Source organism: Saccopteryx bilineata, chromosome 2 (assembly GCF_036850765.1).
Source record: "Saccopteryx bilineata isolate mSacBil1 chromosome 2, mSacBil1_pri_phased_curated, whole genome shotgun sequence".
Taxonomy (NCBI): Eukaryota; Metazoa; Chordata; class Mammalia; order Chiroptera; family Emballonuridae; genus Saccopteryx; species Saccopteryx bilineata.
In genome coordinates this window covers 65,324,700-65,341,347 of record NC_089491.1, presented here as the reverse complement: position 1 = coordinate 65,341,347, position 16,648 = coordinate 65,324,700, and the positions used below count along the sequence as shown (strand labels likewise).

Sequence of the window (16,648 nt, the reverse complement as noted above, 5' to 3'; positions counted from 1 at the left end):
GACTCCAATGGCAAGAGAAGTGAAGGCAAAAATTAATGAATGGGACTACATCAGACTAAGAAGTTTTTGCTCAGCAAGAGAAACTGATAACAAAATAAACAGAAAGCCAACTAAATGGGAACTGATATTTTCAAACAACAGCTCAGATAAGGGCCTAATATCCAAAATATACAAAGAACTCATAAAACTCAACAACAAACAAACAAACAATCCAATAAAAAAATGGGAAGAGGATATGAACAGACACTTCTCCCAGGAAGAAATACAAATGGCCAACAGATATATGAAAAGATGCTCATCTTCTTTAGCTATTAGAGAAATGCAAATCAAAACAGCAATGGGATACCACCTCACACCTGTTCGATTAGCTATTATTAGCAAGACAGGTAATAGCAAATGTTGGAGAGGCTGTGGAGAAAAAGGAACCCTCATACACTGTTGGTGGGAATGTAAAGTAGTACAACCATTATGGAAGAAAGTATGGTGGTTCCTCAAAAAACTGAAAATAGAACTACCTTATGACCCAGCAATCCCTCTACTGGGTATATACCCCAAAAACTCAGAAACATTGATACGTAAAGACACATGCAGCCCCATGTTTATTGCAGCATTGTTCACAGTGGCCAGGACATGGAAACAACCAAAAAGCCCATCAATAGATGACTGGATAAAGAAGATGTGGCACATATACACTATGGAATACTACTCAGCCATAAGAAATGATGACATCGGAACATTTACAGCAAAATGGTGGGATCTAGATAACATGATACGAAGCGAAATAAGTAAATTAGAAAAAACCAGGAACTGCATTATTCCATACGTAGGTGGGACATAAAAGTGAAACTAAGAGACATTGATAAGAGTGTGGTGGTTACGGGGGGGAGGGGGGAATGGGAGAGGGAAAGGGGGAGGGGGAGGGGCACAAAGAAAACAAGATAGGAGGTGACAGAGGACAATCTGACTTTGGGTGACGGGTATGCATCATAATTGAATGACAAGATACCCTGGTCTTGTTATCTTTGAATATATGTATCCTGATTTATTGATGTCACCCCAGTAAAAAAATAAAATTATTTAATAAAAAAAAAAAAATATCACTTTCTTCAGCCACAACTTTTGAATATAATACTAATTTTCTTCTTCTCAGCTTGGATTTGTGCTATTTAACCTGTATTATTGGTTGCTGATCTTAGTGTATCTATGTTTTTATTCTCTCTCTCTCTTTTTAGTAAGAGGAGGGGAGGCAGAGACAGACTCCTGCATGCACCTAGACCGGGATCCATCTGGCAAGCCCACTAGGGGGTGATGCTCTTCCCATCTGGGGCCCTTTCTCCATTGAAACCAGAGCCATTTTAGCACCTGAGGCGGAGGCCATGGAGCCAGCCTCAGAGCCCGGGGCCAACTTGCTCCAGTGGAGCCATGGTTGCAGGAAAGGAAGAGAGAGAGAGAGAGAGAGCAATGGTGAGAAAGGGAGGTGGGGAGGAAAGCAGATGGGTGCTTCTCCTGTGTGCCCTGACCAGGAATCAAACCCAGGACATCCACACGTCGTGCCAATGCTCTACCACTGAGCCAACTGGCCAGAGCTATGCTTTTATTCTAAGCTACCTCAGATCATTTTTTGAAAGTGTACCCTGAAAAATAAATCAATACAAATGCAGGTCTCAACATGGTGTCTAATGAAATAGAATAATTTATACAAACCTGTTGGAAATCCCTGGCCATCCTCAGAATAGGCTCTTTCAAGACTAGACAGGACCAAGCAGGTTTCTCTGAGTCAAGACTTTTACAAGACTCCTTATCATTTGCATAAACTAATATTAAAATGCACAGCCCAATCCTAGTTCAGACTTGAGATCTTTTAGCTGATTCTGTCATACAACCTCTGCTGCCCTGGTTTGCATCTGTATCTTTGACAAGTCTTGTGTGCATGAGGTGGTTTATCTCCTTCCAGTTCCTGGCTTGCTTTCTCCACTTTGGCTCCCCTAGCACTGATCTTCTGCCAACATTTACTGGCACCCCTACTAAGAACCAGTCTCACCTAGTGAAACCAGCCAGCAACTTGGCTAATTCCTCCAAGAGCCAACTCTGCTCCACTGCACAGGTCTGATAAAGCCTGCTTTGGTCTTGGCACCATGGAGGACACCATGAAAGTCACATAAGAATCAAGGGAATTGGCCCTGGCCGGTTGGCTCAGTGGTAGAGCGTCGGCCTGGCATGCGGAAGTCCCGGGTTCGATTCCCGGCCAGGGCACACAGGAGAAGCGCCCATCTGCTTCTCCACCCCTCCCCCTCTCCTTCCTCTCTGCCTCTCTCTTCCCCTCCTGCAGCGAGGCTCCATTGGAGCAGGGATGGCCCGGGCGCTGGGGATGGCTCCTTGGCCTCTGCCCCAGGCACTAGAGTGGCTCTGGTCACAACGGAGCGACGCCCCAGAGGGGCAGAGCATCGCCCAAGGTGGGCAGAGCGTAGTCCCCTGGTGGGCGTGCCGGGTGGATCCCATTCGGGCGCATGCGGGAGTCTGTCTGACTGTCTCTCCCCGTTCCCAGCTTCAGAAAAATACAAAAAAAAAAAAAGAATCAAGGGAATTAAAAACACATGCTTTCTTTCTAAGTGTCTCTTTTAATACAATATGGATCACAGCATGAAAAACAACAACAAAAACCACTTGGTAAGTATTTAAAAATATCAATTCTATATATTGGTGCTATAAACTTTAAAAAAAATAAAGACACTTGGAAATGTTAATAATATCTCAAAATCTGTGCAAAGAAAAAAATATAAACTATTTCAGCAGCCTCAGCTAAAAGCCCAACTTTCCACATTTCTTTTATATATTTTGTTCATTCACTGATCAAATAGTTATCAGGCATCTACTGTGTGTCAGGTCTGGGCTGGGCACTGGAGATACAAGAGTGAAGGAGAAAAAAAATGAAGAAAAAATAAAGAGCTTATTGTTTAGTGGAGAAGACAATTTTACTTATGAGTAAGTACAGAATGCTGTGGAAACACAGATGAGAGCTCTCTGTCTTGTATGAACAGGATGAGTAAGGGAGACCTACAGGTGAGTAAGGGCAAGGCAGGACTGAGCTGCTGTGGTAATGTCAGCAGGTAGAGATGAGAGAAATGGACAGCAGCAAGAGTATAGATGAGGAAAAGCTGATAGAATTTCATGACTAAACAGTAAGATGAGGAAGAGGAAGAGGCATGGATAATATATAGGGTCTGGTTTTGGCAGAAAGATGGTGTCACTCACTGTGACAGGCAACAGAGGAGATGCAAGACTAGGGAATATCATGCATGAGGTTAGTATGTTTCTAAGATGTAGAAGAGAAAGAAAGTGAAGAAAAAGGGAGAGGAAGAGAAAAGGGGAGAAAAGAGGTAGAGGGGTTGAAGATGGATGATTCCAGGATAACTGACATTTCCACTGGTCACAGATGAGAGAGGGAGAGATGAAGAAGACTCTAAGCCTACATTTTCCCTTTCTTATTAGCTGGGATATGGACACCCTTATACTTAGAGACCTAAAGCAATTGGTGTATATTCTGGAAGGATCCATTTGTCCAGGCTGGAAGCAATTTGAGTGGCTTGGAGAAAAATTTGGTAAAATTAGCTTCATGGCTCTATTCCCTAGGGCCCACAACTCATGGAAAGGAGGAGCAATAACCCATGAGGAAAAAACTAAAAGGGGTGGATTCTCTGGAAGCCCTAGAGTTGTGGTCCAAAAGCCTCTTTTTCTCTGGTTTCCACTTTCTAAGGATGAGTATGGGCTGCACTTCTTCCCAAGTAGAAGGTTCAGGCCCTCTCAGGGTAGTAGCATGTGTACCAATAACCAAGACACAAGCCAAAGTAGCTCGGTGAGCCACAGATAGGCTGAAGAAGCAGACAAATGTCAACAGCTCAATAAAAACTGTTGGACTCAAAGGAATAGAAAGTTTGCAGGCGAGACAATGAGCTATGATCCTGACTCCAAACCACAGGAAAAGGCCTTCATAACCTTTAATTTGATCTTGTCCCAATATATTTGACTCTTGCAATAAAACTAGCTGAGCATCAGTAGAAATGTCAGATCTTAGAGGCATCGACAAGTTCCAAAAGTATTTAGATCAATCATATTTCTACTTCTGGCCTACGAATGGCTGCCTTAGGTAATTAGAAGTGTGGAAAACCTGGTATCTAATTCAGAGCGACCAATCAGAGTCCCACTGTGGTCTCAGGAGACATTATAGGGTGTTTTGAGAGGAAGAGGAAAAGCAAAGATGCAGCTTTTCACTCAGACCTGGAGACAAAGTATAAGTTCAAAGTCGATGAGGATAGAGAAATATGCTTTCTTTTTCAAATCTACATACAAACACCACCAACCACCTTCTGAAATATGGAGACAGTTGCAAATATCATTTAAAATTATTTCTTGAGTGCTAGATGACTTGCTTGTTCAAATCTTTGATGAATCAATGAGTATCACTTCCCAGGAAATTTACAGAGCACCTCTGTGTAAACTATCAAATCTTGCACAGGCTTAGTCATGTACCTGTGGGATAGTAAGAGTTGGCCTCTCAGAGTCCAAGGCAAGTCACAGGTATACTATGTCTTAGGTTTGACATAAGAGAAGGAGAGCAATGGCTTGCCAGGTTCTGACAAGTTTTTTCTTCTGGCTTTTTCCTAGCACTTCTCTGTGCAGTTAAGCCAACACAGAGAGTGAGTCCTTCCAAGACGAGCTTCCAGAGGGACCTTTCAGGTGATCACTTTCCCAGACAGCATGTCCTTCACCATCTTCCTCTAACAGAAGACAGTAATCTGTTTCAAGGAAGCATAAAAGATAGCTCCCTTCTAAGGAACACCTGGGTAAGGAGCCAAGAGAGGAGGGCCTCCAAAGAAGGTCTAGACTCAGATTTAAAAAGAAGGCCTTATTTTTGCAGGGACTGATTTTCTCACCCAAATGTCTGTGATAGCATCCTAATTTGGGGCCCTTGGAGTTGTGCTCTCCAGTGGCATCGGTCGAATATTGTTGCTGTGAGTGAGAATAAAATCTGACTGTAAGCTTCCAGAAGCCAGTGTAAGGAGGGAAGTTAGGTAAGAATTGTATTTAGCTAAGAGAAAGAACTGTGAAAATGTTTGACAGGAAAAAGAGGATTTCCTATTACTGAATTTGGAGAGAAAATCCTTGCAGGGGACCATATATAGGAACACTGAGTGATTTGTTGGAGAATGTTTACAAGAACAGTTGTTTTGCAAGTCCAAAAGCTGAAATAAAATAATTTTATTTTAGCCCTGGCCACTTAGTTCAGCTGGTTAGAGCACTGTCCTGATATGCCAAGGTTGCAGGTTTGATCCTTGGTCACAGCACATACAAAAATCAACAAATTTATGTATAAGTAGGAGGAACAACAAATTGATGCTTCTCTCTGAGATTAAGAAGTAAAATATTTAAAAACTAAACAAAAATAGTTTTATTTTGTAGTTATGATTGATAAAAGAAGAAAGCATAACATTAAAGTTTGATTCAGTGAGGGATATTCTGTTCACAGTTGAGCTGAATTGGTCCAAGGTAGTAGTCTTCCAGCAGGTGAACTTGACTCATAGATAGAATCTAAAGTTAATAAAAGAGTGTACAGATAGGATGTCCTTTGGCTTATATTTCCTAAATCATTTCTGTCAAAGGGGATCTTAATAGAAGCTGTAAACGTCCAGACTATTCTAAGAAGTTCCTGGAGTGCTGATAGTACATACAAGCATCGGCAAACGATAGCTTCTAGGCCAAATGTGGCCCACCACCTGTTTTTATATGGATCATGAGGAAATAATGTTTTTTTACATTTTTTAAATGGTTGAAAAAAAATCAAAAGAATAATATTTTGTGCCTGACCAGTGGTGGCTCAGTGGATAGAGCATCAACAAATATGTTGAGGTCCCATGTTCAAAACCCTGAGATCTCTAGCTTGAGCACAGGCTTGCCAGCCTGAGTGCGGGATCACCGGCTTGAGCATGGGATCATCAACATGATCCCATGGTTGCTAGGCTGGGCTGGGCTGGGCTGGGCTGGAGGGCCCCAGTCAAGGCACATATGAAAAGCAATCAATAAGCAACTAAAATATTGCAACCACAAGTTGATAGTTTCTCATCTCTCTCCTTTCCTGTTTCTTTCTCTCTCTCAAAAAAAGTAATATTTTGCGACATGTGAGAATAATATGTAATTCAAACCTCAGTGTCTATTAATAAAATTGTATTGAAACAGCCACACTCGTTACTTTACATTTTGTCTGTGAATGCTTTCATACTATAAGCAGAGTGAAATAGTTGCAACAGAGACTGTGTGGCCTGCAAATCTAAAATATTTATGATTTGGTCCTTTATAGAAAACATTTGCCAACATATGGAGTACACTGCTGATAACAAACCTCTAAATTCATAAAATCAGAGAAGTGAATTGCAGGATTCTCTAGTTGGAGTCATTGTTGAATTACTAGGCCCATAATAAGTTAGGGAGAAAGCCCGTATTTTCTTCAGGAAGTCTCATGTAATCTTTTACCATTTAATAGTAGGCTTTCCACCTATTTGTACTGATGAGAAAACAGACCTAAGATACTAAATGGTGGCATAAACAGACTTCCAGGTAAAGATGGTACAACAAAGCAAGACTAGAGAATCTTTACTCACAAAATTATTGAATAAAACAAAAATAGAAGAAAACTTAAAAATTTACCAAATCTGTAAGCAAACATGAGAAAGCACTGTGGGCACTTTTAATCTTACTGATGACTGATCTGCCATAGAACTCAAAACCTGTCTAGTAACCAAGGTAAAACCAGAAGCATAGAGCTGAACAAAAGTCAACAGTGTCGTAAAAACTCTCATTAATTATCCTCGATTGTAAATGAAGTGAGACATGATTAAGCAGTTCTGGGAAAAGTCAAAGTCAGGATTTGCAGAGACAGGAAGGGCTGCTGGAGCTTGCCATTTTTTCAGGGCATTGTGCTGAATCAGAGAAATGAATTAAAAGAAGGATGTAGCTTTGGCTGGGAGGAGTGAGCTCTGTGATCTCACCCTTCTGAGATTCCACAGAACCCAAAAGACTGCACTCAGCCCAGATTAGCTCTTTTCTTCCTCACACCCATGCCCATAGGCTTGGTTTGCAGGAAAGTCAATAGAAAGCAGCACATTGCTCTTAGAAAGGGTAGAATGAAATAGGTCATTTATTCCCAGTGAAGGAAGAAACAATGACAATTTGAATGGATGTCCTGGAGAAAATGTAGAAGATAATCAGAGTGAATGCAGAAGAAAATAAACAAAGAAATAAAGGAAGATGAATGATTTAAAAAATGAAAGATGAGCCTGACCTGTGGTGGCGCAGTGGATAAAGCGTCGACCTGGAAATGCTGAGGTCGCCGGTTCAAAACCCTGGGCTTGCCTGGTCAAGGCACATATGGGAGTTGATGCTTCCAGCTCCTCCCCCCTTCTCTCTCTCTGTCTCTCCTCTCTCTCTCTGTCTCTCCCTCTCCTCTCTAAAAAAATAAATAAATAAATAAATAAATTAAATTAAAAAAAAAAATGAAAGATGATAAAGAGAAAAAAAATTTAATCCTATATAAGAGTAATTGGTACCAACAGCAAGACAATGAAATAGAAATATTCAGAAACATAATATAAAATATTTTCCCTGAAATGATGGCAGAATTGATTGAAAGTACCTACGGTGCTCTTTTTTTTTTTTTTCTTTTTAGAGACAGACAGAAAAAGAGATGAGAAGCAACAATTCATAATTATGTCAAGTTTAGTTGTTCACTAACTGCTTCTCATATGTGCCTTGACTGGGGGGCTCCAGCTAACCCAGTGACCCCTTGCTCAAGCCAGTCACTTTGGGCTTCAAGCCAGTGACCATGGAATCATATCTATGATCCCACACTCAAGCTGGATGAGCCTGCGCTCAAGCCGATGACCTCGGGGTCCTAGGTCGATGCTCTATCCACTTGCTACCACCGGTCAGGCCCTCAGTTTTGGGGTGTTTTTTTTTTTGATGGAGACAGAGAGAGAGAGTCAGAGAGAGGGACTGGTAGGGATAGACAGACAGGAAGGGAGAGAGATGAGAAGCATCAATTATTCATTGTGGTTCCTTAGTTGTTCATTGATTGCTTTCTCATATGTGCCTTGACCTGGGGGCTACAGCAGAGTGAATGACCCCTTGCTCAAGCAAGCGACCTTGGGCTTCAAGCCAGTGACCTTTGGGCTCAAGCTAGCAACCATGGGGTCATGTTTATATTCCACACTCAAGCCAGTGACCCCGAGCTCAAGTTGCTAAGTCCATGCTCAAGCTGGATGAGCCTGCGCTCAAGCCATTGACCCTGGAGTTTCAAACCCAGGTCCTCTGCATCCCTGTCTGATGCTCTATCCACTGTGCCACTGCCTGGTCAGGCCACAGTGTTCTTTTAATAAAGATTTAACATTTAAAAAAATCAACATTTGATTCATATTTCAATTAGGTTAGCAAGATTCAGGTATAAATAAAGAATATTTCAGGCATACAGACAGAAAAAGCAAGACTTTGGGCTTCAAGCCAGTGACCTTTGGCTCAATCAGGACTTACATGAAGAATAGTAAAGTTAGTCTCAAAAAACTTTTTAGCTACATTTAACGCTACAAAATAAAAGAACAAGATTTATGAAGTTCTAAAGAATAGGGTAACCCAGAACTATTACAACAGCAAAGCTGTTGTTTAAACAAATAATATTTCTCTAAATTTTAGAAAAAAAGTCATAAAACTCTTCTTTTTAATTGATTTTAGAGAGAGAAGCATTGATTCGTTGTTCTACTTATTTATGCATTCTTTGGTTGCTTCTTATATGTGCCCTAACTGCGGGTCAAACCCACAACCTTGGCGTATTGGGATGATGCTCTAACCAAATGAGCTACCCAGCCAGGGAAGAACCCATAAAACTCTTGGAGTTTAACTATCTAATCTAAGCCACCAGAGTTGAATCAAACTATATTTAGGAAGGCAAAAGTCATGGTAAAAGTCCTAATGGTAGGCTCTGGCTGGGTGGCTCAGTTGGCTAGAGAATCATCCTAATACATCAAGGTTGTGGGTTTTATCCCCGATGAGGGCACATACAGGAATCAACTCATGAATGAATAGATAAGTAGAATTACAACAAGAAGTTCTAATGGTGATCACAAAAGTCTTTATTTATTTATTTTTCAAATTATAAGAGAAAGTTCATTTAGAAAGTCACAGAAGTGAGTCAGCTGGGCTGCACAGACTCAAGAAACAAGTTACAAAGACAGAAGAAGGGCCCTTGGAGATTGGGAGAGAGAAAGGCAAAGGTAATGGGCCTGAGGAAAGGAAAGTAGGAAGGAAAAGGAATGGTCCTGCTCCCAAGAGGGAGAGTGCCTACAGAAGCCTTTTAAATGTTAAATTAAAACTAAACAAGTGGGCCTTGGCTGGTTTGCTCAGTGGATAGATCATCAGCCCAATGTGCAGACATCCCAGGTTCGATCCCCAGTCAAGGCACACAATGGAAGCGACCATCTGCTTCTCTTCCCCTGCCTCTCCCCCTTCTCTCTCTCTTCCCCTCTCACAGCCAGTGGCTCGACTGGTTCAAGCATCGACCCCAGGCATGGAGGACAGCTTGGTTGATTGAGCATCAGTCCCACACTGGGCTTCCCTGGTGGATGCCAGTAGGAGCGCATTTGGGAGTCCATCTCTCTATCTCCCTTCCTCTCACTTAAAAAAACAAAAACAAAATAAAACAAGCAAACAAACAAAACTAACAACCTAGAGAATTATAATTATAACTAGAATGCAAATATTATCATTTCTCACAAATTTAAAATATGTGATCAACAAAAACCAATGGTAAATGCAAAGGGAGGAGGGAGCACATTTAAGAGCTCATATTACCTCCTTTTTCCCAGCAAGCTGTCAATCTGTGTTGCCCAAAGTTAAGCATATTTCTTTTTTTTTTTTTTCGAAGCTGGAAACGGGGAGGCAGTCAGACAGACTCCCGCATGCGCCCGGCCAGGATCCACCCAGCATGCCCACCAGGGGGCGATGCTCTGCCCCTCTGGGGCATCGCTCTGTTGCAACCAGAGCCATTCTAGAGCCTGAGGCAGAGGCCACAGAGCCATCCTCAGCGCCCGGGCCATCTTTGCTCCAATGGAGTCTTGGCTGCGGGAGGGGAAGAGACAGAGAGGAAGGAGAGGGGGAGGGGTGGAGAAGCAGATGGGCACTTCTCCTGTGTGCCCTGGCTGGGAATCGAACCCGGGACTCCTGCACGCCAGACCGACGCTCTACCACTGAGCCAACTGGCCAGGGCCTAAGCATATTTCTTTTAAAAGTTACCAACTCTTAATGATTTCCTTAATTTCTTTTCTTAAGTCTAGAAGGACATTTAGAATATATCTTATGTGGTGAAAAAGATTTTAAAAACTCAGCATTATCTAAAGTTCATCAATCCCTTCAGTTTCTATTTCTTTGATTAAATTCAAGTAAAATTAAATTTAAACTATTATTTATGGTATGGTTTTTATATATAAATGCAAGTAAAATTAAACATATTATTTACAACATAATTCTTTGTATAGTTAAACCTTATAGTACAATATTTATTTATTTGTCTCCCCTCCCCCCCCCCATCTGTATGCAGAGAGAATACCTGAAAATATGTTAACCAAATGTCACACTCTTTGGGGGATATGGGACTTTGGGTGATTTGTTGCTTTTTCCTTCTTACTTTCCTTTATTTCTTGAGTTTTAATGTATTGTTTTAGTCACTTTTAAATGTACATACAGTGAAACACTCTTTTTGATATACAGCTCTTTGAGTTTAGACAAATGCATAGCCATGCAACTATCACCAAAATCAAGACATGGAACAGTATCATCACCCCACAAACTTCCTTCATGTTACTAACTCCTTTTTATTGTGGTGGTTGTTTTTGGGTTTTTTTTACTTACTCCTTTGGATTCAACACCTCGTCCCACTCCCAGCCTCTCAAACTACTAATTCATTTACTCTTCCTATAATTTTGCCTTTTCCACAATTTTATATATATGAAATAATACATTATGTATAGTATATTAAGTCTGGCTTCTTTCACTTAGCATAATCCATTTGAAATTCACCCATGTTGTTGTGTATATTAATAGTTTGTTCACTTTTACTGCTTAGTATTCCAATGTGTGGATGTTCCACAGTGTGCTAATCCATTCACCAGTTCAAGGACATTTGGGTTGTTCCTGTTTTGTTATTATGAATTAAGACACTTGTTAACATTTGTGTACAGGTTTTTCTGTGAATATGGCTTCATTTTTCTTATATAAATACCTAAAAGTGGGCTAAGTACAGGTTTAATTTTATAAGAAACTGCCAAACTATTTCCCAAAGTGGCTGTAACATTTGCATTCCCACTAGCAATGTATGGGAGTTCCAGTTGCTCTGTTTTCTCATCATCACTTACTATTTTTAGTTATCAGAGTGTGTGAGTTTTTAAACTTTTAGCTATACTAATAAGTATGCAATGGTATCTCGTGAATTTCCCTCAGCTTAAAGTTTATTTATTTATTTTTTTTTTTTATTCATTTTTAGAGAGGAGAGAGAGAGGGAGAGAGAGAGAGACAGAGAGAGAGAAGGGGGGAGGAGCTGGAAGCATCAACTCCCATATGTGCCTTGACCAGGCAAGCCCAGAGTTTCGAACCGGAGACCTCAGCATTTCCAGGTCGACGCTTTATGCACTGCGCCACCACAGGTCAGGCTTCAGCTTAAAGTTTAAAAAAATGCCTTTTTTTTATTTTAGGAAACAAAAATCTTTAAAGTTATTACTTTAAAAAAAATAGAACAGCCTGACCAGGATAGAGCGTTGGTACTGGGACCTGGAGGACCCAGGTTCAAAACCCCAAGGTCGCTGGCCTGAGCATGGGCTCACCAGCTTGAGCGCAGGATCACTAGCTTGAGTGTGGGATCATAGACAGGACCCAATGGTCGCTGGTTTGAAGCCCAAAGTCACTGACTTGAGCAAGGGTTCACTCAGTCTGCTGTTTCCTCTCCCACCCCCCTGTCCCCCTCCCATCAAGGCACATATAAGAAAGCAGTCAATGAACAACTGAGATGCTACAACAAAGAATTGATGCTTCTCATCTCTCTCCCTTCCTGTCTGTCTGTCCCTATCTGTCCCTCTCTCTGACTCTCTCTGTCTCTGTCAATAAATGAATAAATAAATAGAAAGACTAGAACATATAAAAAGATTTTGAGTTTTTTAAAAAAGTGGTAAGATATTTTTAACTTTTGCTTTTTGAAGTGTGGTGTGTAGTCAAGCTAGTGCCACCTTATTATCTTTTTTTCAAGAAATTGTTAGTCCCTACTCTCTCACTTTGTAATGCTGAGGACATCCTCCAGTGCTTGATTCCTCATCTCTAAAAGCAAGCGTTTTTACTATAATTTAATTAAATCAGAATCTCCAAGGATAGGACCCAAGTGTCTGTCAGTATTTTAAAGCTTCCCAAGAGATCCCATGGGAAACCAAAGTTGACACCTGCACATCTACTACCCAAATTGCTTCAAACCCCAAAATTCTATCAGTCCAATTTCGGCTTTCTCAGGCCTGTCAAGTACAATATATGGGAGCCAGATAATTGTTTGTTGGGGGTGGGGAAGAGGGCTCTCCTGTGCATTGTAGGATATTGAATATCATCCTTTGATTCTACCCACTCTGTGCCAGTAACTCTGTGCCAAGTTGTCTCCAAAAATGTCTCCAAATATTGCCAAATGTTCCTTTGAGGGCAAAATCACCCCCAGTTGAGAGCCAATGCACCACTGCAAGCCATAGCAAACCAGAGGCAATTTGGTAGAATTGCAAAGCTTTTAGAGGCTTTTATAATATACAGCAATATTTTCTTTTGTGTTTTATCTTATCTGCTAGTGCCCCCACTCCAAATTTTTATTAAGCAAAGAAACTATTTCCGGACTTTAATTCTGATGTTGCATGGCCAACAGCCAGCAGAGGGCACATCTAAATATTGACCCCTCCTTCTAGTTTCTTCTGAGCTCCTGTGGAGCTAGCAGCTTGGCCCACCATCCCTGTGTGTAGGACAATGGGAGAGCATAAAGGAAGACAGGACTGAGGCTAAAGAAAGATCTGAGGGGAGACAAGATAATGCAGAAGAGCCAGGGAACTGGCAGGCATGCCAAGTGGTCAAAGATGTGGGTCACTAAACTGGAAATTAGTTTCAGAAACTAAAAATTTAGGATTCCAGCTCTGTGGAGAGCTGAAGCCACTTCCGGTTTTCTGACATGAACTTCAGGGAGTATGGAAGCATACCCAGACTTCCTCCTTTTGCCTGGCCTAACCCAACGGCCCCTGCAGAGGGGCAGCGACAAGGGCAGGCACAACCTCTCCCGACTTGTGACCTTGTGAGGGAGCCCAAGATACCATGTTGCAACTGCCATGGTGCATTGCAATTTAAAACTGCAATAATGTGTTCTGCTCTGGGTACACTGTCTGGTTTTCTGCAGGGTCTAAAAGTTCCATAAATCTTCTCTCCAGGCTCCTGTCGTGTTGACTTCGTTATTATTCTCAGTAAAGTATATCCATTCACTCACTCTTCTTAAGAGCCATGAACTTTTCTAAAAGTAAGTCTTCTAAAATCAGCTTTTATTACACATCACTTCTCACCAGCAAGCTTGATTTTTCTTCTGGCTTACTTTTTTTCTGAGAGGGCACAGCCTGATGGTTTAAACCAGGGGTTGGGAACCTTTTTGGCTGAGAGAGCCATGAACGCCACATATTTTAAAATGTAATTCCATGAGAGCCATACGACCCATGTACATTATGTATTATCCAATAAAAATTTGGTGTTGTCCCAGAGGACAGTTGTGATTGGCTCCAGCCACCTGCAACCACGAACATGAACTGTAGGAAATGAATGGATTGTAATACATAAGAATGTTTTATATTTTTAACGTTATTATTTTTTTTTATTAAAGATTTGTCTGCGAGCCAGATACAGCCATCAAAAGAGCCACATCTGGCTCAAGAGCCATAGGTTCCCGACCCCTAGTTTAAACAGTTCTAGCTTGACACTTCTCTCCTCTTTTGGCAAAATCAAAGCAGTGCCCGTGATACAGGGAAAAAGAACAACGGCCACCTAAGGTAGTGTCTTTTCTTTTTTTAATTACCTATTTTCCCATTTAAAATAACATATACATGGAGGAAACTCAAATGCACTTTGCTAAGTAAAAGAAGGCAATCTGAAGATTACACACATGTGTGATTTTGGCTATATGACATTCTAGAAAAGTCAGTAAAAAAGATGAGTGACTGCCCGGGGTTTGGGGGAGAGAGGGATAAATAGGTGGAGCACAGAGGATTTTTTAGTTCAGTGAAATTCTTTGTATGATACTAGTGTGGACAAATATGGGCCTCATACTAAACCTGATAAGCTCAGGGGAGGCCTGCATGGCAGGCCTTACAAACTCAGAGACCTAAAGAAACCACATAAAATGGCCTGAAATTAAAACTTGCTAAATAAAGTCAGTCACGGTGGGTAGTCATGTCCTAGGCCAGTATCTTCTTTAACAAAGGTCAGTCTTAACCTTAACTGAGCATATCTATTGTCTTTTGTATCTGTGATAACACACCTTTGGAATGTCAGAGTAATCCCCCTTTTTCCAGACCCCTTAGTGCAGTCTCCCACCAGAACAGGAGACCACAAAACCCCTCACTGTTATCTTATACTCCCACAACCATCTCTGTACCCACCAATGTAAAAGGAGTATGTCTATTCATTTTAACGGTTTATCCATTCCAAAGATTTCCCTGCTTTGCTTTCTCCTACCTCCCTAATCTACCACCAATAAATTTCATGTAACCCACATACATTTCCCCCTTTGATTCTGATATATAAAATAAGTGGTAAAACTGCCACTTCCTGGAGCATATTTACTCTGTTGAGATTTTGCTTCCCAGAAAATGTTGTCAGTTTGGCTCAAATAAACTCATAAAAACTCTCTACAGCTTGGACATTTTTTAGTTGACTCTATCATAGTAGATACATGTTATTATACATTTGTTCAAACCCATAGAATGTACAACACCAAGAATGAACCTTAATTAAACCACAGACTTTGTCCAAACTTGCAGAAAATTTCTATAAGAGTTTATTTGAGTTGCACTGAGGACATATGCCAGGGAGCAAGTTCTCAAATGCTCCAGAGCAGTGGTCCCCAACCCCCAGGCCATGGACCGGTACCAGTCTGTGGACCATTTGGTACCGGTCCACAGAGAAAGAATAAATAACTTATATTATTTCCATTTTATTTATATTTAAGTCTGAATGATGTTTTATTTTTTAAAAATGACCACATTCTCTCTGTTACATTCGTATAAGACTCACTCTTGATGCTTGTCTCGGTCACGTGATACACTTATCCGTCCCACCCTAAAGACCAGTCCATGAAAATATTTTCTGACATTAAACCGGTTCGTGGCCCAAAAAAGGTTGGGGACCACTGCTCCAGAGAATAACAGTTTTGCAGCTTGTTTTATGCAATTTGAAATTAAGGAGGGAAATACATGGAGGTGGGAAAAGCAAGGCAGGGATTGGTTTACAGGACAGTTAACAAGATACTGTGCTCTCTTGAGAGCTAATACCCCCTTCTAGGGGTATTACGTACTTCTCGCATTTCAAAGGTGTGGTAACCTAGATGCACAAGAACAATGTGTAGGGCTGCTTAAAACCTTTCACTAAAGTGATAGGCGTTAGGCATGACTGCCCACCATGACCTGCCCAGTTAGGAACATATGATCAGATCACCCTCTGAGGTTACTTTTCATAGAGCCCCTTTTTTCACCCATGGTGTCAATGTAGGTTCATCAGTTGTAACAAATGTACCTTTCTGGTGAGGGATGTTGATAATGGGTGAGGCTATGCATGGGTGGGGGGCAGGGAGCATATGGAAACTCTCTATATCTTCTCTATATCTCTATATCTTCTGCTTAATTAAGTTGTAAATCTAAAACTGCTCTAAAAAATAAATTCTACTAAAAATTTTAAACAATACATACACAGTACAAAAGTATTGCAAAGTGGACAAGAATAGTAAAAAAGAGAAAATAATCAAAGTTGGTTTAATTTAAAGAACAACAACAAAAAAATTCTACCAGTCTGATAACCCATTCTAATTAAATCATTTGCATCTTCTAGAGTCTCTCTGTTGGGACACAATTATCCTTGGAGGCAAGAGATTTTAATCTAAATTAATCTTTGGAATAGAGGCTAGCATATTTGTTAAGAACTTGGGCTCTGGAATCCAACTGGCCAAGGTGCAGTGCTAGTTTTGGTACCTGCTACCTATGTGAGCTTGAGCAAATGATTTAATCTCTTCAGGTATCAGTTTCTATCATGAAAAATTGGGGATGGTAACAATAGAATTTAACTCAGCGTTGTTTTAAGAGGATTAAATATATATTAAATATCATGCATTTACATTTTTTTAGGAACAGGGTTGTAGGGCACATAAGCAAGCATTTTTGATTCCTGTCTCTAAGAACTTTGTAATAATGTCTTTTGAACATACATTGGGTTTTGAAAGTGTTAAACTCTAAATGAGCGTTATAGTCTTTGGAGTATCTTTATTTGCTAGTTTCAAGATATACTCAGT

General features: G+C 40.8%; 1 non-coding gene across 1 annotated transcript; it reads left to right on the top strand.

Annotated features, from left to right (window-relative positions):
- Positions 1-2,177: 2,177 nt before the first annotated feature.
- TRNAA-GGC (transfer RNA alanine (anticodon GGC)) lies at positions 2,178-2,253 on the top strand. The gene has a single exon. It is a non-coding gene; the product is annotated as a tRNA-Ala (tRNA).
- Positions 2,254-16,648: the final 14,395 nt, after the last annotated feature.